Source organism: Arvicanthis niloticus, chromosome 3 (genome assembly GCF_011762505.2).
Source record: "Arvicanthis niloticus isolate mArvNil1 chromosome 3, mArvNil1.pat.X, whole genome shotgun sequence".
Lineage (NCBI taxonomy): Eukaryota > Metazoa > Chordata > Mammalia > Rodentia > Muridae > Arvicanthis > Arvicanthis niloticus.
The window spans coordinates 116,993,966-117,018,230 of record NC_047660.1 but is presented as its reverse complement, the minus strand read 5'-3'; the positions used below and the strand labels follow the sequence as shown (position 1 = coordinate 117,018,230).

The following is a 24,265-nucleotide window of genomic DNA, read 5'->3' as shown; positions in this document are numbered from 1 at the left end:
GCTCAGAGAACATTGTGGAAGAAGGATGGAAAGAATATAAGAGCCAAAAGACCTGGGACTGTTTCCTAGATATGCCAGGGAAGCCACACACCACAATACAGTGTCTAAACAAGGCCCGAACAATTCCAACAATAGTTTATACACTCCCAATATAAATGAGAGAAATCGTATGGATATGGAGAGCTATAGGAAAATTAATAACTAACAAAAAGACATGGAATTGGTTGTCCCAGGGCTGAACTCCCTGATTATCTAATATTAAATAGTCCTAGAAACATATATATCACAACAATTGTTAAAGACAAGGAGGCTGTGAGTTTAGGAGGGAGAGTTGATAGATATGGGAGAGAAAGAAATAAGGTGATTATATTTTCATTCATTAAAACATTTCAGAGATCTCAAGTTCTGATCAAGTTAATCTGAAGCTTTTAGGTTTTGTTTTAGTGAATCACTGCAGTTAGAATTTGGTGCAGAATATTCTCCAGACCCACACAGTATCTAAGATTCCCAAGTGTTTCTGTAAATTATCATAGTAAATGGAGGCAGTTTAGTATAAGGGGGAGAAAATGATTCAGCTTGGGAGCTAGAGTTCATGCAAGCATGACTCAGCTTCCATACACATGACTTAAGAAGAGAAGCCATTTCTTGAACTGGCTGCTAGAGGAACTGGTATAGCTGCTGAATATTGGAAACCAGTAGGCAAGAAAATTCCAGCACAAAGAAAGACAATAAGTCTTAAAGAAGCAAAGATTTTAGATCTACAGTTTTTTCAAGTGATGCAAAGTATAACATTACAGATAATTGTCACCTTCAACAATGACTTCATTTTTAGGCTTTGCCTTTGTTCTGTAAAACCCTTGGAATGTCTATGAATGGACACTGTCAGGAGAAGTTAGTCAAGGAAAATGGATAGGTGAGACTAAGAATTTGAAAGGTGCAAAGACTTGAAGGAGCTGGAAGCTATAAGGAAGGAGACAAGGGTGTAAATGTTTCAAGTAGAAGAAAAGTGGCAACAGAATTTTAACTCAGCAGTTTTAGGTGATGAGGCATCAACTCTCACTTTCTGGTTTGCCCATGTAAATCTGGCTTATCCATATAAATGGGTCTGCAGAGAGAGAATCTAGGAGTTCCCAGGCCCAGTCTATCTCATCAAACACAAATCACACATAAGGAAGTTGAAGGCAGTACCAGAAACCTGGAGAGAATTTCTGAAGTCCAAGATTTGCAGCCCCACATACTATATAGTATTATGGGACACTGACATGGTCAGACATCCTTCATTTCATTGTGCAAGAAAGCTCCGGCTGGTAGCATAATACTCCTATTCAACATCCTTGTTGAGCTGTGTAGCCTCTCTAGCTACATAAAAGATTCATTCAATACTCATTATTTTTTCTTAAAAAAAAAAAAAAAACAAATCCAAAGATAAATTAAGTGAAGGATAAAAGTTCCTCACTAAGACCCCTCTATTATTCCATTTCAGAGTCATCCTTAAAGGTCCATGCTACTGTTTATTTTCCTTCTGCAAACATTTTCTCTCCCTTCTCATTCATATAGTATGCACATGTTTTTTAAAACATGAAAAATGATATTAATTTTTTTGCCTGGTACCATCTTTTCACCAATAGATTACAAATGTAAAATTCTGTATTTAGGTCTGGGGAGATTATCTGAGGGTCAGCAGTCATTCACTTGTGACTGGTGAGTCTAAATCGGACTCCAGAAGTTGAATTTCTTTCCATACCCTAACAGAACTCTTTCCATGTTCTAAATACATGATTTAAATGGAATATTGCCAAATATAAGCTATTTGAAATATAATTATTGAGAAAGTGGATGAAGTGAGCTGGGAATTTTCCACTCCTTCCTAGCAGGTAGAATCATATTTTCAAGCATGATTGCAAAAGACCGCTGTAAAGAATTCCTCAGGGAACTATTTTTTCCTTTAATACATTTTAAATTAAAAAATAATAACATTTCCCTTTGTGCCTTCTAGCCTCTCACAGGTAATGAGGAAGTTTGTAGGAAAGAATAACCAAATAATTTTACCTATAATTTACTTTTTATGGATAAATAGGATTATGCAATAAAATTTTTGTCTAAATAGATCCAAAAATCTCCTTTTAAAATTAAAAATAATCTAACTGACAGCATAGTTTCACAGTTTAATGAACAGTATTTTATTTTTGGTGCCTAACGTAACTGTGCATCTGTAATTGATAACATCTTAGAGTTAATTAAATGTGATATTTCTAGACACTGTTGCTAGGAGACAAGTATATGAGTTAGATTTGTACAACAAAGCATACCTGGAGAGTTACCTTTCTAGTGCTTTGGCCAAATACCTAACAGGAAGCAGCATGAAGAAGGAAAGGCTTACTGTGGTTCACAGTTGGAGGGAATACTTTGTTCCTGATGGTGAAAGCCTGGCAGAGGAGTAGAGGGTAACTCTTCACACTGAATCTGCCTTTAAGAAGCAGGGAATGATTAAGGAGTGTAGCCAGTCTATCAGCCCTCAAGGCCCACCCTAAGTAACTAACTTTCTCCAAAGACTCATCTCTCAGAGTTTCTATAGCCTTCCAAAACAGAGACATCAACCTAGGACCAAATGTTCAAACACTAGAGCCTATGGAGAGATGGAAGGGTTTCTATAAGTCGAAGAGTCTGGGTCTATGGACTATGCATTGGTTATAAATGTAGTCCTTGTTAGCAGGGTTGTCATAATTAGGTATATTGTGTAAAAGCTGTGGTTAGTAATATTATGACACTTGGTCAGAACAGTAAATATGCTAGTAGGTAAAGCCAAATTTTGCTTTAATGATGAAAATTTTTTGACAATTTTATTAGAGTAAACCAAAGAATCATTGAGGCAACAATATTGATTTGACTAGTTGGTTTCAAGTAATTTAATACCTATCAAAAATATTTGGCTTATTCTTAAAAAAAATCGATTTAACACCTAAAAATGATAAACTTAATGAATTGAAGAAACAAATGTATATGTTCATATATATTTTGTTATATACATATTGTTAAAAGACTTTGCTATTATTCTTTGATGTTCTCTAAATATTTATAAATATTATTAAATATCTAAGGATACAAAATAACAGTTAAAAATACATTGTTAAATGTGCTAAAGTAGTTCATGTCATATTGTAAAAGGAATATATACTAAGAGTAAAGGAAGTATATTATTGATCTAACAATGACATCTCAAATCAATAGTAAGTCTCTTCAGATTTGAACACTAAGCTAGTGGGGTTTTTGTGGTTTGCTTGTTTTAGTTTTGGTTTTTGTTAGCTAATTTCACACAATTTAATAGTTTTCATGTTAAAACAGGAGTGGCTCATTTCTGTAGTCCCAGAATTTAGGAAGCCACGGCTGGAGATTCATTAGTTATGTGCTGCACAGTGAGATCCTTTCTAAAAAAAAAAAAAAAAAAAGGAAAAAAAAAAAGAAAGAAAATCATTTGCATATTTTCAAAAAATGTGAAACTGGTCCTTTCCAAGTTCAACCTAGTGTTAGAATTCTGTGCTTGCATAAATAGGATGTTTATTGCAGTTTTTGCATAAATATTTTCCTGCTGACTTGGTGGATTGGATTATGAAAAATGAGTTGGCAATCTGTTTACTTTCAGTTTAAATATTTTATCATCTTAAATACAACCCAATCAAGCAGGTTTATTAATCAGTATCTACCAAAAGGATGTTCTTGAATCCATGGAAAACTGTTTTTAAATTCTATTTTATTTTTAATTAAAATATAATTTGATTTTTTCCTCCTTTGTTTCTCTCTAGCCCCTCTCATATTTTCCTTCCCTTTCATCCAGGACATGGCTTCCTTTTGTTTTTTAAGTATTATTATAAACCACACCCATCTACATCTCCTGTCAACTCTCTTGCCATTGTTGAGGTATTATTTAGGTAGCCATATTGTTGAGATTTCATAGGTATGCCTTGCCTGTCACATCTAGAAAATACAATCTTGCAATAGATTTCCTGGTTTTCTGGCTCTTATAATCTTTCTGTCTACCCATTTCCCATGATGTTCTACTGGGCATCTGATGATCCATTGTTCTCTGCATTTTGACCAGTTAGGGCTTTTTGAAATGGTCTCTGTCTGTTACAAGGAGCATTTTTGATGATAGATGAGAGCTACACTTTTTTTGTAGTTATGAAGATAAGTCTTTAGAATGCAATTAGGAATTATATTGATGTTGAAAAAAGTGATGCTAAGTTCCATGACCTCACAAGCCACTGTTATTATGTAAGTTTGCAGTACCTGGCATGGATTCTCTTCAATTGAATGGACCTTAAGTTCAATTAGATAACTGTTGGTTACCAAGAAAATATGAGTATCACTATTACATCTTTAAGGAAATCTTGCTATGCTGTTCATTGCTGTGGCTCATAAGCTCAGTAGGACTGTTGATTGCTTTCTTCCCTTGACAATTTGTATAGCATCTTTTGGGCACTCTGGAAAGCATTCTTCAGGGAGGAGGCTCTGGGTCTGATACAGCTCAGATCTTCTGAGTCCTGTGTCCCATGTATGTGTTTCTTTGGCAATAGGGACTTACCTTTAACTTGGATTTAACTTCAGCCAACAAGTGGAAGGCAATCAAGGGTGATATAACAGTCTATATGATTTGGAGAGTCTCTTGGCGTTCCTTGATCAACTCAAAGGAAGGTTTCTCATTCAGGACTGGGGTTTTTGTTAGTCTCTGGTATATATTCGTGTGTGTGTGTGTGTGTGTGTGTGTGTGTGTGTATTGTATGTACTTATAAGTAAATATAAACTAGTATGACCCTAATGCATTTTCAAGAATCCTTAGTGTGTTGTTTTATCCATCCTCCTTCTCCTTATTTGTCCCTAGTTAATGCCTATTTTTGGTTTTTTTTTCCATTTTCCCTTTCATATCAACTGTATCCAGTAATTATCCTCTCTGAAGTTTCCTCTGTACCTGAACATGGTCACTTTTAATTTTCTAGACACCCAAGCTTTTGGCTACTGTGATATAGCATGAAAATAAACACATTATTTCTTTTATAGAAAGGCAGTGAGGGTTTCAGTTTTAATGCACGTACATAATATTGTATATGTGTTTATAGTAAAGTATGAATTTGAGACCCTAAATTTTTACTAATGATTATGGATTTGGCCCTATGATGCCTTTTCTAAACCTGAATGAAAATCAGTGTCATATTATCAAATAATCCTTTGTGTCTAGTATCTCTGTAATTACTTCCCATGCTAAATACTTGTGGGAATTAAAAACACAACAAAGAACAGATATTACTAAAGAAGAAAATGTATTATGAGAAATGATAAATTCCTCTAAAAAAAGCCATGATAAAATGTTTACCTGTATTTTTGCTAGTTATCATCCTATTCTAAGTAGTTGCAAACATAATTGTCCTATTTTTATCACCATAGTGATATTATGTAGTAGAATCTGATTGTTACTCTTTTTAGGGAGGAAAGAAGCTTACCAAATAACCAAAAAAATAGATTTTTGAGTTGATACTCAAAGGTTTTACACATACACACACACACACACACACACACACACACACACACACACACAATTAAAAATGCAACATCGTAGTTTGTAAATTTGTTTCTTACAGGGACACATGATAGCAATTCTGAAATAATTTTACATGCATATGCAGCAAAAACATAAATGCCTTGAAAATTCTAAGTGCAATGTTCCTCACAGTTACAACTGTGCAAAAGGGAATTGTCAAGATGAAATCACAGCAGGAAGTAACTGTATAAATGCAACTAATTTCATATGTAACAATAAATATGCTACTTGATGACATTTGTCTATATATAAACATATATATTTATATTTTAATTTATACTTAAATGTTGATAGACATGTTTGTATATAAATATGTAGAGATGTATACACTTCTCCTCTCTGTCTACTGCAAAGGCCAGAACTGTATAAAGAGAATGCTTATTACTCAGATACTGATTTCTTGACATTGTCCTCCTATTAAAGGATCCAAGGTTAGGAAGAAATGCAGGGGTTGAATCTTGGAAAACAAAAAGATGAGGATGAAATATCCAAAATGTTTATGCTTTTAAAATTGGAAGATAGGAGTGTAGAGATAGCTTAGGCAGTAAATCGCTAACCCTGTTAACAGGAGAACCTGAACCTGATCCCTAGCACCTGCAGGAAAGCCTTGTGCATAGCACAAGTGTAATTCACTGCTGGAGAGGTAGAGACAGGAGGGGCTGCAAGCTCTGGCTAGCCAGTCTGACCTAATCAGCAAAGCCCACATTCAATGGAAGATTCTATCTCAACAACTAAAGTGTAGAGCAACTAGGTACCTGATATCAACCTCTGATCTCCAGGTGAACATGTAAACACACACACACACACACACACACACACACACACACACACACACACAAATGGGAGATGTCACAATGGTATGGAAGCAAAAAGCAGTGCTAAATAATCTAGTGAGTAGAGTAAAATTAGTTACAGTCAAAGAATAAACAGAATGTTCATGTATCCACACTGTTTCAAATAAATGGTTGGCTGAATAAATGAATAAAAGTAATTGATATATAGTCATAGCAGATATGTACAAAAGGGACCAAAGAAATAGGAAGAAAATGGAAGATTCTCCAGTGAATGATAAAATTTATGGAAGAAACTTCAAGGCAATAAAATATTTCCATACACTCAAAATATGTCTTAATTACTATGATGATTTTAACAGATGAGGACAAGACCTTGTCTCTCTTCAATCCAGAAAGTAGCACTTAAATTTTTACTTCTTTGAAAGTGGGCTGGAATTAGATGTTCACTGCTAATGACCACAATTTAGCCAAAAATCAGTGACTTTACTGTGGTGAGACCTGGAAGGCACAACTCTAGCCAACGGACCATGATTAATTTTACCAGGCATATACAGACAGATACACACCTGCACACTCATCCGCAAACATGTATGCACAGACATGCACACACGTACACACACACACACACACACACACCACTCAACTCTGACAGAATGCACTAAAACTGTCACATTACACCTGTATATTTCTGCTGATAAACTGTGCCCTCGGTTTAATAATTTTAAATCATCTGGTGAAAACAACCAAGGATAGTCTTCAACACACTTTTTCTTTCTTCTTTCACTCATCAAGGTCACAAAAAAATGAAGACAGATGGAGGCTATCTCGGATTGAAGGAGGCAAAGGAGACAAGACAGACAGCTAACACCACATGGTACTCTAGGAGAAGGGCTGGAGGACAAAAAAGAAAAGGTGAGGGTGGCATTGATTCGAGAACAGAACACTGAATAAAGTGTACACACTAGCAACCCTGAAATGATTTCATCTACAATTCACCTATAATTTGGATAGTTGAAATACACCCACATCGATGTCTTAGTTTTGATCATTGTTCTTTAGTTATGTAAGAAGTGAACTTAATGAGACTTGAGCTGAAGGGAGAATGGAATCTTTGTACTATTGCATTTTCCAAGCAAATGTGCGACACTGAAATCCAAAGCAATGTTCCACACAAGGGTTTATAAACAACGTCTCCATCAGCATTACTCTCAAAGCTGTTAGTTTACAAATGGAATAAATTCTAGCATTCATTAACAAGTACACGAATCATCTTTATACAATGGCCTATTAGTTCCTAGCCTCTGGAAACGATCAGGTAAGTATAAATTGAATCCTAAATATCAAGAAAAAGTGAAGTATAATATGGATCAGTATCATAAAATTTATGTTATAGAATGAGACAGTCACCAAAATGAAATTATTGCCAATCTTATTGCTAGGAAAATTAGAATACAAAAAACCAACCTGTAACTATCCTTGGGCTGCATTTGTAGGCTGAAAGAATACTGAGTGAGAAAAGTTTACTTTGAGGGAAGTTTTGAATGTATTATACACTGGATTGAGAATAAATTTGTCCAGTAAATACATGCGTCAATATCCTAAACTCTACATTTAAAATGTACACTAAAACATATACTAAAAAAAGAGAACATTCCAGACCCTTCCTAACTCTAATCTAATAAAATCTCCTTAAGATGCAAGGACAAATGAGCACCAAGAAACTTAGTACACACTTTGCCCATTTTATGAGGTTGTAGAATATAGCCATGGCTATGAATATGTGTGTGTGTGTGTGTGTGTGTGTGTGTGTGTATGTGTGTGTATATGTGCATTTATATGTACATGTACATGTACATATACATGAATGATATATACATGGTCTTTGGTGTTCATGCTTTCCATTTGGCATGGACCTAGAACTATTTTGTGAGTTAAAGCCTTCAGCATGTCAGAACAACTGTTCTAACTGACTTCCCCATGTCTCTCTGCAACCTGGCACATTATCAACACCTATCTATCTGCCTCAGTTAATGACACAAAATAGTTGCTCTCTGTTCTTAGTTCAAAATCTTAAAATTTTGATACCAATTATCACTTCAAGTTTTAACTGTGATAAATGATTTTATTTGGACTATTGCCAAGGTAATGAGTCAGAATCTATTTATCTGAAAGTTTTTGATCCTTCTAAATTTGCTCTTCTATATTTTCTGTATATATATATATATATATATATATATATATATATATATATATATATTTGTATGTGATTTACTTATTGTGTGAATGTGTACATGCACTCATGGTTGTGCATGGCATGTGTGTTGCATGCTTGCCATGGCATGTATGGAGGTTAAAGTAGTTCTCTGCCTCATAGGGCCAGAGAATTGGATGCAGTGATCAGGCTCCTCAGAAGGCACCTTTACCCACTGAGTCACCTTACCAGTTCTGCATTTGCTTTGAGCAAATTGTGCGTTAGTGATAAAACACTAAGTTGGTTTAGAAAAACATTAGAGAAAACACAGGAAACCCAATATCTGACTATTCATTCAACATTGTTGATTTAGTCAAGGACTCATGTAGCCAGACTGAATTCAAACTCCCTGGCTAGGGTGAAATGTTAAATAGAGAAGAATTATTTAAGCTTCATTTGAAGTTGAAGTTGATAGGCAACAGATCTGACAACTAGCTAGGCCAATCACAATGAACAACCTAAAAATTCTGACACAAATGCTGCCAGCTATTCAGTCTTCTGTGACATGTTCCACCCATAGGTGCTAGTTGGTTAGGATTCTCATAGAGATGATGAGGTCACAGCAGAAAGGGTAGAGGAGAAGTCATTTGGTAGCTAGTTACCTATCAATAAGGAAGCATTTGTATATTTTACTAACCAAAAGTCAGTGATAATAAATACTGAACTATAATCTTGTCTGATTGAAATAATTTCATGGTATATCATATGCATTAAAAGACATAGTAATGTTTTTCAGAATAGTGAAAAATGGTTCAGGAAAGGGTATTTGCTTTTTTAAAGGTTTAATCTCAAACTTTTTTCTTTAGCTAGAAGAAACTTAGAATGGTGTTTCCATCCACGTTGCATACTTGCATCTGCCTTTATTATATTTTTAGTCTAATATCGTTCCATGTTTGGAATAAAGCCTCCAAGTATTTTGTTTTATTTTATCCTTTTGTATTTATTCAAGCAATCTCAGCATTCTTAGATTATTAAATAGAAATACCAGTGCCAGCAGTGAATGAGTGAGTGGGTTAGTGGGCTACCCTTTACAACTTTTTAGTCAGGGAAGCTCTTTAGGGATTTTTAAAAATACAGGCAATGGCCACTGGAGCTTGTTGTCCATCAGTACTAAATGATAAAACTCTCACTGAAGACAGAATATTCACTGACTGCAAGACAGAAGATGAGTTGGAATTGAGATTAAACTTTTCTCTCTATGGGCTAATCGTCAGAGTTCTGGAAGGTGCTATGCACAAGGCTGGAGAAGAACTGAGTAACAGTCTTACTCAGTTTCTGACCCCATGCGACACATAACCAACCTGCCAGAAAAGAGATGCCCATGAGTATAGTGGTGTCAAGTGTATTATGGAAATGACTATACCCTCAGAAAAAAAGGGTAGTGGGGAAGGAACTGTAGTCACAAACCATACTAACCAACTCTCTACCATAACCCACACAGTACAGTTTCTAGACTTTCCCACTAACATCTGCTGAAATTTACTTCTAGCTCCTTGGGTGGCTATAAAATGTGGGCTTTTAGTTTTGTGGTATACAAAGTCATATTAAAGAAAAAAATGAGTAGAAGTTAAGAATTTGAGTTAAGGATTTGACTTTAGGGCCAAGTGTTTATGATACTCAGCAATATTTGTATGTGTGTTGTGTGTGTTGTATGTGTCGTGTGTGGTGTGTGTGTTGTGTGTTGTGCGTGTGAGTGTGTGTCTGGTGTGTGGTGTGCATGTATGTGTTGTGTGTGAGTCATGTGTGTTGTGTGTGTGTGGTGTGTGGTGTGTGGTGTGTGTGAGAGTGTGTGAGTGTGTGTTTGCATGTGTAGTAAGGAGCTTGAATTCATGGTCTTATGCATATGAAGCATGTACCTACCACTGAGCTACACCGCTAGCAATTACATTAATAAATGCTTTTTATTCATTTATTCTGAAGAGAATTGAATGGATAGACATGAGCTGCAGCCTATATCTGTCCCCCAGCACTTGCTGGGTGAACTTGGACAAGTTATTCTTCTTTACCAAACCTCAAATCTCCCAGGATGATGACACTAGCATCTATATTGCAGTGGCTTTAAGGATTGAATGAATTAAGACATGAAATTACTTCAAATGTGGTGTAGGGCTCTAAGTATTTGTTATTCTTGCACACATATTCTGTGAGGGTAGATCTAATTATTATTTTGAATGACAAGCTCTGAACTTGACTATTAGAACATTAAATCCAATATTCTTTCCACTTGGCTGATGATTTATTGGGCAACAAAACTGAAATGAAAACTCAATCTAAAGGAAAAGAAGACTGCAAAATCCAAAATAACCACCATTCTTTGGCAAAGCAAGTCTCTCCATACCTCAAGTGCTCCATGCCTTTAGATATTTAATAAAACTTCATGAAAACTCTGCATCTTAAATGTCTTTGAAAAAGAAAGTCTTAGTCTGTCTAAGAGAATCATTGGTCAAGATAAGACCAGCTATGTTTTTTAATGTATCACAAGCATTTACTAATGCATTACTTGTTTTTTTTTGTGGTATGTAGAACAAATTTCAGAGATTCAAATATATTTTTACATGCTAATATTAAAATGTGGCTTTCTGGCATTCCTTGCTCAATTTAAATGTGACCTGGAATCATGGGCTGGCTGAAATGTTTCTTATCTGATTGGCAGCTGTGAGGAAGCCTTACCTCTCCTAAGCACCTATCAGGTGACTCAACTCAGCTCAGTGACTCACAGAATGGGCATGAAACCAACAACTTGGAATGAAGCTGAAAGTACTGGTTTCTATATCATCATAGATTAGATTCATGATCCATAGCAATTATAAAGATCCAGGCAGGAATAAAGATATGAGGAGTAAGAAATAAGTGTTCAGAGAGACATGAGAGTATCCTTTTGACTATCACACTAATGAAACAATAGAACCTAAGAAATTGACATTTCTCCAGGAATATTATGGTGAGAGAAAGAAAAGGCTTGGTGTCAGACAGAGGAACTGGTTTCCAAGGAAGATATTTCACAGATTTGTGATAACTTCTCAGGCCACCTTGCAGAAGAGAGTGGAAGTAATGCAATTACAGGTTGTTAATAGATAGGACTGCACTTTGACCAAGACTCCTTAGTTATAAACACCTATTACCTTCTAATATCCTGACTCAAAGATGGAGCTGGGGAGTGATGTCACTAGGCCTCGTTAATCCTCTTCCCAAAGTGATCATATTCAATCTCCCCCCTCCCCCCTTCTCCCCCTCGTCCTCCTGCTCCTTCTTCCTCTCTCTCCGTTTCTCTTTCTCTCTCTCTCTCTCTCTCTCTCTCTCTCTCTCTCTCTCTCTCTCTCTCCTCTCTTCTCCTCTTTTTTTTCCTTTTTACTATTGATTTTTTATTAATTGGCCTATTGGGAATTGTGGCCAAACCTATCTTGTTAGGGTAGCCAGGGTTGAAGATAACCCTAAGAATTTCAATAAAGACATAGTTTCTCAATGTTTAAAAATCATGGTTAGAACACTCTTATAAATTTGGAAATTGAGACATGACAAATCATTATTAGTTTTCTTTTTCCATTTTCATATGTGTGTGTGTGTGTGTGCGTGTGCATGTTTGTCTGTGGGAGCACATGTGGAGTATGCACATGCATGTGTGTACATGTACATGCACATGAGGCTCAAGTTTGATGGTGATAATCATCCTCAAATGCTCTTCCTCTTATACACCATGAAGATGTATATAAAAGCACACTGAGCCCAGGAGTAACATAACAATCTCCAAGAGCTCTTCAGTCATCTACTGCTGTAAATCTCTCATCCATGATCATGCACACTAGTGCTAGCATTCTTACTTATAGTATGGATGAAAATATGGAGTTATTTGGTTGCACTCATTTGGCACTGTGTATCCATTTATTGTTGTCCCCTACCCTGACATGCCTTGACACTTCAGACTGTAACTCATAGCATGAGATAATGTCTTGGGGTTGGCTTAGACCCCAGTGCTGAGGATGTTATCAATATTGAACTAACTTGCACAGCAAGTGCTGAGAGAAGGCTATGCCTTGCTCTAAGTTATGACATATTGTACTGAAAAGTAGCTTTTTAGCCTATGCTCTACCTTGACTCAATCTTTCAAGTAGCATTTGACTTCATTCTGAGGACAGAGAATGAGTCTTCTACTCGGTGGACACACCAACAGCTTCATTTGTGTGTCCAGTACCACCTACCTACTATAGACTGATAAAACTGATTAATGACTTAATTCCAGGGAAAAGAAACTCTGTCATCCTATAAATTAATCAAAGTAAATTGAGACTTTACAAGTATATGGATATATTAAAATGTTATCAAAAATCAGGCCTGAGGACTTTCTAGACATCCAAGCCTGAAGGAATTGTTCAACTTCTTCACCCAGACCACATGAAGAGAGTATACTCACTGTGGCAACCATAATAGCCCACTGGCTGATCATACAACCAACTGATAGGTATACCAAGGGACCATTAGTCAGAGAAGTGACAGCTTTCTCAGGGACTTCAGCTCTGCTTCATTCACACTATTTAAGCAGCCTATTTAGATTGTCATCTGCCCATCTGCCCATTTGTCTATCTAGAGCTGCCATTCATTCACCTGCCAGTTCATTTGCCTGCATCAGACCCTGCTTTTCACTTTTCCACCACAATTTGCTTTTGTTGCTTCACTCTGACCCTACTGGCATCTCCAGTAGACCTTCAATGGGATTAGTTATGTGACTACCAGCCAAAAACCAACCAACCAAACAAACAAAAACAAAATAAACACACACACACACACAGAGTAATATAAAATATGCTATCTGAGAATTTATGTAAGGAATTAAGATTGTACTGGTGAGATGGCTCAGCAATTAGAAGCATGTACTACTCTTGCTGAGGACCCAAGTTCAGTTCCAGTTACTAATCAATCCTGCTCCAGCGGGATACAAAGCCTCTGGCCTCTGCAGGTACCTGCACTCATGTACTCATACACTTAGAGATACATACACAAATAATTAAATGTATAATAAATCTTTGAAAATCATACCTAAGGTCCAGGCAATGTTGCAGAAGAGGAGATGGAAAGATTGTAAGAGCCAGAAAATTATGAAATTTGCTGTGAGATCATGTCTCCTAAAAATGTCAGAAGCTACACTCATAAAATGTCACTAGCATGACTACCTAAGCATGAGATGAACAAGGACAGCAACTATAGATATGCTACTGGGGATGGGGGTGGGGAGAAACCATATTGGGCCTCAGCCTTATACAAAGAACTGTAAGTAACCAAGGAATACTGAACAAGAATGACAGTCTTCTCCAGGGAAAAGCACCCTGATTGGTTATCCAATAAAAAAATAATCAGCCCTGAAAACAAGCATAAAAGGAACATTATACAGACCAAGTAGGTGCCTGTCTATGTTTATGCACATAGGTATATAAGAATTTTAGAGGCTTATGCACATGATTTTGTATATACATACCAAATATACTTGTGTACACATAAAAAATCCTGCATATACACAATCCCGTGTCTACATAACATTGAACATGTCACTCTCCCATGAAACGTATGCCTGGAAACTCAAATCACCAAACAATTATGTGAAGCTCAGAAACAAAATTGCTTTAGGAATTCTCATCCTGGACTTGCACCTTCTCATACACAATCCACAACAAGAGTTTCTCAAACGTTCCTTTTGAATACCTCCCAGATGATCACAGGTCACAAAACATAGCACCTTAATGTTAACATGCCCTACATTTTCAGAGCGTGATGAATCTACTAATTAATCTACACAATATTCCTGTGAAATGATTAATTACAATTTTCACAGCTTTTTCTTTTTCAATCAGAGTGCTAAGTCTCAGCTAAAGAATCTGATAACACAAGATATTAATGGAATTTTTAGTCCAGCGCTATGATCTGCAGAGGGAAGACAGCACAGGAAAGATGAAATGAAAACACAATAGACAGGTTTTGGGGGTGCTGATTATATGTACTGCTAATAAAGAAAAGTCATTCTTCCATTAATGTTACCACAGGCTAATGCATTGTGAAGGGAGGTATTTTAAGGGAGCACTGGGCCAGGGAAGGAGGGAGAAAAATATATCACTAGAACAATTGTGAGGAAGCTCCTTGAAAATGGGATTCTAGTGAGTGGAAGTAGAGGTCAAAGATGGTGTCGTGGAAGCACTGCAACACTCATGCACGAAAATATAATTTATTTGTCAAATAAAATCAGACTATTTCTGTAAGCCTCAAAAAACATGTGTACTTCCATAGGCAGTTACAGAACGTATTTACCCCTTAATGAATACCTTATATTATATGCTCTGAACTTTTCCATCTAGTTCAGACCACCAGGGACCATGAAAGGAGTTACTATAGAGGAGTTGATGATGGGTTCCCATCTGTGTTGTAGATTTTCTTCGTAAATAAGCACCAAATCACTTCAATAATTTGAACAAGAGATCAATAAATTAAACAGAAGAAAATTATACCAAGATGTAGCAGCAATTTAAACTTGGTGCTTTTAAGTATATTTGATATTTTGTTTCATCAAAGGCTTTCTAAAGGTGCCTTGCCTTTATTTCAAGAATACTCCCAGAATTCACTTGGGACAAAAAAATAATAAAATGATAAATGCTCATTGTTTTTTTTTTTTATGACCAAATGGATTAAGCACAGATTTTGAAAACTCACATGTCAGTTATTTTACCTGGGTATAGTCTCACTTAAAGTATAATCCAAACACCCAGTCTGGATTCTTGAATTTAATAAAGGATGTAGAGTTGATTTCTACCTCTCTCCAAAATGAAACCCATACTAAGACAGAGTAATGTTTCTGTGGAGAGAACTGGTCAGATACGGCATGAGCACCCTCATCTCTGTCTCAGTTTACATATCTTGTAATGTTTTAAGTAAGTTTACAATTTTCTGTTGGGCCACCTTTGCTGGAACCTAGATCTTCTCAATGAAACTTAACTTTAAAATAAGCCTTGATGGGGTTGGAGAGATTGCTCATGAGTTAAGCAGTCCTCAAGTTCTGACAGAGCACCGAGTTCAGCTCCCAGCACCCACATCAGACAGACAGACAGACAGACAGACAGACAGACAGACACACACACACACACACACACACACACACAGAAAGAGAGAGGGACAGAGACACACACACAGAGAGAGAGAGAGAGAGAGAGAGAGAGAGAGAGAGAGAGAGAGAGAGAGAGAGAGAGAGAGGAAGGAGGGAGAGAATAAATTTTAAACCTAATAAATTAATTTAAATGAGCCTTTATTAATATAATACCTATTGTTAGGAGAGACTGCTTAAATTTTTGAGTAATATGAAAGCTCTTAAATCACTAATGTTAGATAATACTTAAACATGGTATTTTAAACATTAATTGCCCCACAGTCCATTTTGGTGTGAAACCTGATGTAGAGACATCGTGTTCCTACTCAGTTTCCCTCACATAGCTCTATATTAGGGTGTAAGGTGGAAATCATGGACTAATGTTTACCAACAGGATGAGAGCAGGATGGTAGCTAAGATTAATATGTATGTCCTCGCATCATTTGAGATGTCTTTTCAAGAGGCCACATTTCTAATTTCTCTTATAATCCTTCATGGAGGACATATGTCAATCTTCCAGTTTCATAGACTTTTCAGAAAATTGCCCCCTTTGACCAGTTTATAGCCAGTTCCATCAATGATGGGACCAAAGTAAAGACCTTGCACTACTGAGGATGCTTTCTACAGTGTGATGCTGCCAGCATATTAGCAAACAGACTGTTTGCTCTTGTCAGAAAAGATGATCATATTCTCTCCAGGTACTCCTATCTATATGCCTTGCCTCCTTGTGCTTAAGCATAGACAAGAAACTTAACCCAGTGCCATCTCAAGTTCTTCCTCTAGAAACAGTGTGAGAATTATAATTACCTCTCAAGGATGTTATAACACTAATTAATGTCTCAAAATTCCGTGAATAAAACTCATCTTGCATGGATGTTAATTACTATTATTCAAATCATAGCTGGGAGGTCATTTTCCAAAGAAGGTGGTGGGCAGGTTTTAAACCTCTCTCATAAAGTCCAAATGGCAATTAGTAGGGTTTGTAGAGTTGAAAGGGGGCAGTTAAACAAGGGCTTATGATATCACATTGGCATCGCTATAGCGACAGATGCCAACTGAGAATGATGGGAGGGTGCGTGTCCCAAGGCTGAAAGTCATCAGTGAGCCTCATGGTCTATGGCAGTATTTCATAAACAAGACAAGGCCTCTACGCCTACTTGGATCCCAATGACACAAATGCTCAGAGGATACTATTCTACATGATTATTTGAGCTTATCTGAGAGTGTCATTTTGTTAATTTAAATATTGAAGCAACTTAAGATTCAATGGCTACTATATCATCAGTAGTTGTAAGAAAATGGCCAAATTAGAAAAATTATATATTCTTTCTCATCTGTCACATTTTAGTTGAACATGATAAAACACTATATCACAACGACAATCAAATGCCTGATTTAAAAATATAGTTGTTTTCTTGGATTTCTACCATTGCATTCATACTCTTTTGGCTTCTGCTCTGTATCATCTTTTGACTTAGCTGGAGGGGAGCATGAGAAAGGCAGGCCTTCATCTCTTATAACCTAGTTAACCGTGTGAGGTGAATGCTCTAATATTCTAGATTGAGGTAGTTTAGATAAAACATAAGGGCCAGAAGACCATTAGTATTCTAAGATTTCAGAAATCCTAATGTGACTTGTTATTTAATTACCATTGTGTGATTACTTGTAAGACTCCTACGATATGACTTGAATGTTTTCAGACTGTGGCCCAATAAGAAGTATCACACAAGGACAGTTGAGCAGTAGGAACACAGAGCCCAGCCACAAAGCTCTGCTGCCTTATATGTGTGTTTGTGAATGCTGGAGTAAGTGTGCGCAGGCACATGTATAGAGGTCAGAAGACAACATTAGGGAGTCTGCTGTCTCTTTCCACCATGAGATTTGGGGATTGAATTCTGGTCCTTAGACTTGCATCTCCAGAACTTTTACCTAGTGAGCCATTTTGTCTTTCCAAAATTAGAGAACCTTTTTATCTTTTCTATCTGTGCTGTATCTGCCATTTTTTTGTGGAGATCAGATTCAACACCAATTGACTTCTACTACAACCAGGCATAGTCACAGCTATTATGTCCCTGTTTCAGCAAAAGTAAGCAAGCAAGCAAACAAAAACATCCCCAAGCATGTTTGTCAGTTTTTTCTTATAATTTTTAATTACATATTTATTTGGGGGGGGGGTGTGGGGAGTGGTATCGGTATACACATGTCATGTTGTAAATGTGGAGATCAGGGGAAACTTGCAGGAGATGTTTTCTCCTTATGCCTGTTGGTCCTGTGGGTGAAACTCAGGTCATCAGACTTGGCACTGAGCCCCTTTTCCTGCTCAACCATCCTCCTGGCCCTATCTCACGCTTGAATGACAAAACTGAGTTTCAGATAAGTTAAGTAACATCCTAAGATATTTTACGTGCCAAAGTAAGATGGCTGGCAGTCTAGTCATCTTTCATCTGGTTCCTCTGGCTTCCTCTGATATCATAATTATTTAAATGTCTAGCAAGGCTTTATGGAAGGTAAGTATGTAATTTCCTCATGAACCCCACCCAAGATCACAAGAGTCATCTGGGCACACCCAAGCCCCAAATCAGGAGAAGCAAAAGTAGTAAGAGAATCAAATAGCACTAAAAGAAAGAAACAATAAGATGATAAATTAAGCTAAAAATATTTAGTGGCACCAAATCACCACGGTCAGGAAAAGCATAGGGCTGGTCCACAGGAAAACTGATATCTATAGAGACTTAGCTACATATTATCCCCACTAAGACTATAGATAACATGGTAGTCAAGATAGACTCAAGTATATAACCACCTCCCCAAGAGACAGTCATGAAACAAGTTCCCAGATAATTAGTCATTTAAAAATGCAGATGTACTAAGTGAATTAAAAAGCTTAGTTATCATCATATTTACTATCTATTTTGTATAAACAAAGCTAATTCCCCCCAAATAATCTATTTTTTGTTTGTTTTTGTTTTCTGCCTCTTTCCAATGGAATCATGGCTCTCATTTACCCTAGATTTTCAGTCCAGGGGTATCCAGTGTGTTTTAAGACGGCATTGAAGCCAAATCAATTGGAAGCCACAATTACTAGGAATGAAGTGTAAATATAATGATAGAGAAACAGCTTAGGAGGATGAGTCGGGATCATGAAATCCACGAACCTTGCAACGTTCTATGGTTCAATAACAACTAGTGCCAGGTCTAACCAAGAGCAAATTGTTTGCCTCTGAGCATAAAGGTACAAAAATATCTGCAGTTTGCTCTCAATAGCAACTCGAAACTCGTCTATGCAACTGTAAATTCCCTGACCTAAAGCGATCTCAGCATCTTAACTGGAAAACTATAATCGCACCTCAGTAGCAGCCGAGTCTTCCTTGTATGCATATTTTGCATTTTCTAGGACATTCTCTTAATTGTTTTTTATAAGGTCTCTGGAATTAAGCTGTCTCCCTGTACTGGAGAATCACATTATACATAGCACAGTGCCTTGGGCCATTGGATAATGGAGTGGAACAGCTACCTAATGAGATGTGATAGTAATCCCTAATCCATGCCACACCTGACTGACCCCAGTAATGACTCAATAAAGTCCATCTCTGTCATGGAGTTTGCACATTAGAGTATTGGCACAGGGCGTTGCAAAAGAAAACCTGGGAGTTGTACCAAAACAGGTATCATGGCTTCGCAGTTTTCATAGACCATTTCCATCTGTACCTTTGTACTACCCTCTCTTATTCATGTCTCCAATTCATGTTTCATGTTTTAACAAAAGAGTGCAAGGTAATTATGTTCTTATGATCTTATTGGATGAATCACACAAGGCTTACAGCTTTAACTTTTTAAGAGGTTAAGGTAGAATAGCTGGAAAATGCCTTACCGCAGGATCTGTGCTAACTCATTCTATGATTTCTAGAATATGCAGCTCTTTACTCAGAGTATTTATTGTCTTCCCCCTTTAGTTATTGATTTCTAGTTCTCTTTTAACTCTTTAGCATTCCTAGTGGTCATCACCTTACTTTCAATTTAGTAGCCAGAGGAGAGATCTTAAAGATAAATGCTCTGAGCAGTTGTTGCATGATCTCATTCATATTGAGTGAGCAGAAAGTGCTGACTCTCCCAGTTCAGAGTGTACCTCTCAAGCCATAATGAATCTTGCTACTGGAAAGAGACCAATGTATCTAATATAAAAGTGTGTCCTACAATCATTTAAATGGGTCTGTAGCAGAGAGAATGATGAATTGAGCTACATCTCAAGAGATTGGACACAGAGAAGAAACACAGACTGACAAAAGAATTAATGGGAAACATGAAGCCTCCCACCCATGCTTTTATTCTGCTTCCAAATAAATCAGTCCCATGACAGTATAAATGGGATTTCAAAATATTTTAAAGATGCATTTACTTTCATTTTATATGCATTTGTGTTTTGCCAATTTGTATGTATGTGAGCCATGTGCATGCACTGTTTACAGAGGCCAGGAGAAGGATGTGAATCCTTGAGATTAGAGATATAGAAGGTTGTGAGCAGCCATGTGGGCCTTGGGAACCAAAGCAGGGTCAGTCTTTTGCTGGTGCAACAATAGTTCTTCACTGCTCAGCCATCTCTCTAGCTCCAATGAACAGGAAATTTCAAAACTGTGGGGAAGACTTTGGAAAGCCTCAACTTACAGGAAGGGAGTGCAGATAAGTTCAGTCCGCTCTTTGGAGAACAAGAACTTCACCAAAGATCAGAGCAATGGGAAAAAATGCACAATAGACACTGGTATTAGAATTGGCTCATATTGGAACTTAGATACTTTCCCTGGTTTGTGTTTACTGTTATAGAGACCAAAAGATGAAAGAAACAAAAAATTAACGTCTTCTCCTATTATTGACATCTGTTTACAACAGAACTTAATGACATCTTTACGCCCCTCATCAAATGGCAAATAGAAGCATTTTTATTGTTCAAAACCACCAGGAATAATTAGTTTTACCTAATTTGCTAACATTTCATCTGAAGATTTAACTTGTTATTTTACCATTTTAAAATAACCAAATTAAAAACTTGGAAATATAAAATAAGAAAAAGAGTAGTTTATGGGTGTAGAAAAATGATGGTAAAAGAAGAGCAAGCAAGACTAGGAACAGTAGATGGAGGTGGCAATGAGCAACTTTGCGGAAGGAAAAGCACTATCATAAGGCAGAGACTGCAGGACTCAGCTAAACATCTTATAAACTCTCTTGAACTTTAGACTACGTGACTACTCTTGGGCATGGAAGCATAGTGCCATTTGTAGACTGGGGCAATGTTGTTTCCTCCTTTATTTAATGTCCATGTATTTTTAGATCATTGCAGCTCTAGAATACAATGCAAGGTACATACTTGACAAATTTTCTTACAGTTCAATTAAATAGGTGTGATGGTTTGTGTATACTTGGCTCAGGGTGCAGCACTATTAGGAGGTGTGGCCTTGTTGGAGTAGGTGTGTCACTGTGGGCATGGGCTTAAGATCCTCATCCAAGCTGCCTGGAATTCAGTATTCTGCCAGCAGCCTTCAGATGAAGATGTGGAACTCTCAGCTCCTCCTGCACCACGCCTGCCTGGATGCTACCATGTTCCCACCTTGATGATAATGAACTGAACCTCTGAACCTGTAAGCCAACCCCAATTAAATATTGTCCTTTATAAGACATACCTTGGTCATAGTATCTGTTCACAGCAGTAAAACCCTAAGACAATAGGTAAAACTAATTTTGAAACATATTTTCATCTTCTATATAATTTCAGTAGACAAATATAAATATAATTTTAAGATAGTTTACAATATTGTGTTTTATGAGGTCTAGTAAGTCCAGCCTCCATTTAAAATTTTAGTGGAGCAAAATTCAGACTAAATCCTTCATAGGACTTCCTAAGGAAGTCCTGGATTTCCTTACACAGTTACTGGCTATCCTGTTGAGTAGCAGAGTTCTGGAAAGTTTTGCTCCAGGATTAAACAGGATTATCTCATGAGCTTGATACTTCTTCACTAAGACAAAAATCTCCATGACATTAAGCAAGCATAAAGATTTTAAAATTTGTTATTTCAGTCTAGCCTATATTTATCTAGCTGGTTACAAATTCAAGTCCAACTAAGAGATTTTTATCACTTTCGTAAGATTGAAGGTCTTGAGTGTGGCAAAACAAAATGTTTCCTGTGATAATAAATTCAGAGAACTTATGTCATTAGTAAGCACAAATCTACTACGTAATTGCAGTGCTGTGTCACCAACAGAAGAAACATATTAACAGAATTGACAGACCAACCAATACAACTCAAACGACCATGAAAAACTTAGCTCCAACACAAATCAAGCAACTTAGGAGTCAACATTCCTGTTTGGTTGTTCAAAACTTAATTTTTTAGAGAGTATAATTCAGCCCGACACGAAGGTTACTTAGTTAACTTTTCTGAACTTTCATCTTTCTCAGTTACTTACTCTTTCCCTTTGTCTTCATGTTTTCACTTGATCTAAATAAAAAATGCTTGGCTTTCTGAGAGGCATCTGATAGATGGAGTGACAGAATCAGGGCAGTTGGAAGGGAGCTGATGGGCTCCGTGTGTATGCATCCAGATTCTTAGTCTTACCATCTTCTTGTCCAAGTCAAGGTTGAGAGCCCCAATTACACACCTGTGGAATCCAATGTAAAAACTCTGGACCACTTGATCGTTCTTGAGTTTTACTATAACTCCTACATTCATTATGTTTACCTGGAGAAATACCTGACAGAATCTACTTAAATGGGGAAGATTTGTTTTAAGTCATGGTTCCTGAGTCATGGCAATTTTTCTGCTCCTTTGGTCAGAATACGTGGCAATGGGAGGATGGGACAGCAGCAATTCTTCACTCCATAGTGGAGACAAAGAAAATGAGACTTCAGAAAGGGAGATAGCCAAGATTCAGCTCCTAGAACACACCATTTGTAGTTTCTTCTGTCTAGGCCTCACCTTCCTCCATTTCCTAATAATGTTACAGTGTTATTGATATAATAAGGAATTAATCCATTGATGAATCTAGAACCCTTATTTTCCAATTATCTCTGCAAATGCCTTTATAAACACACTGAGGGATGAACCTCCCTAACTTTGTGGCATTTCTTAACTCAATTAGGTTGACAATCAAAATTAACAATGATGGTATACAATCTGTCTGACCAACTATAAAATGTGTCCTCTTTGTTACTGAAAAAGTGTTCTGAGAAAAGCTGATGACTGGGTCATGATTCAAAGCAATTTCTCTGGCCTGCCCTTGACCAACATAAGAAACATTAAAAAATCCCATCACCATTAAATGGAATCCTTCCTCACTTAGAAATGCCACCACAAACAACTTTCATCCATGTTTCTAAACAAAACTGTACCACAAACCCTCAAAAAATATTCACAAGTTTCCTGATTAAAATCTCACCCTGAAAACCTTCTAGGCAGGTTTCCTGGGAACACCTACTTTCATGGAAGATGAGTCAAGTCCCAACTTCTTTGGCAATGAGGGTGGACAGGAGAGGTATAGCGTACCTTGTACACACCTCTCTCCAAATCGTTCTGACTCTGCTCTCACTCATATGATTTTACTGCACCTCAACAGAGTGGAGTGAAAGCAAAACCAGTTTTTCTAGTTCTTATAATCTCTTTCCTGAAGGTTTTAATATGACACCTAGCCAGGTTTCCATTGACATGGCAATCTTCTGGGTTTTTTCTCCACTCCCTGAAGGTGTGTGTGTGTGTGTGTGTGTGTGTGTGTGTGTGTGTGTGTGTGTTATTTCATGTATGTGCACAAGTACTGCAAGTGGAACAAAGATAAATAAGGAAGAATAAATGGCGTTTACTACTTTACTCTGTCGATTACTACTGCCCAACACCTCACTTTTCTGACTGGCTGCCATGAGATTTCTAAAGCCTTGCTGCAGATATAACTGTTTCTACAGATACACATGGCAGGTGAAAGATAGAGTTTGTGAAGAAACCTTTTCTGCCAGGTTTTGAAAATAAAATTGACATCAGCTTCCAGGAAATTGTAATTGATGTTTCAAGTCTAGATCTGTCTGCCAGGCATGCTGCACCACAGCCATGCAGTGTGGTGCTGAAAGGGCATTTTTCTGAAATGAACTAAATCTTGAGCTCTCCAGCAAATACTCCTGAGGAGAGAGAAAAACTCTGGTTATTGGGGAGTTGGAGTGCTTGGTCTTCAAGATCTTGTTATTGTCCCAAGGTCCAAACAGAATGCTGCATCTAATTAGTTAAGAACTAGGAACTTAAAAACAGTTGAAATTAAGTTGCATGATTGAGAGCGAGTTCATTAGCTCAGTACTTAGAGAAGACATGCAAGGCCCTGGGTTTGAACTTAATACAATCAAGAAATAACAAAAGGATGAGAATGAAAAGACATGGCATGACTTCACTCCTTCCGGTCTCGGCCCAGGAACTGAGCAGATCCAAGACGGCAGCTCTGCCCCCAGTAACGTAGAACCCAGAGGAAGCGGGGCTCCCAGGAAC

General features: G+C 37.1%; 1 long non-coding RNA gene across 1 annotated transcript in view; it reads right to left on the bottom strand.

Annotated features, from left to right (window-relative positions):
- LOC143441622 (uncharacterized) overlaps positions 1–23,305 on the bottom strand; it is a 40,999-nt gene extending 17,694 nt beyond the window's left edge. The window contains exon 1 of the long non-coding RNA XR_013109189.1: positions 23,220–23,305. This is a non-coding gene — a long non-coding RNA (uncharacterized LOC143441622). The remainder of the gene's footprint in view (positions 1–23,219) is intronic.
- Between the last annotated feature and the right edge of the window lie 960 nt (positions 23,306–24,265).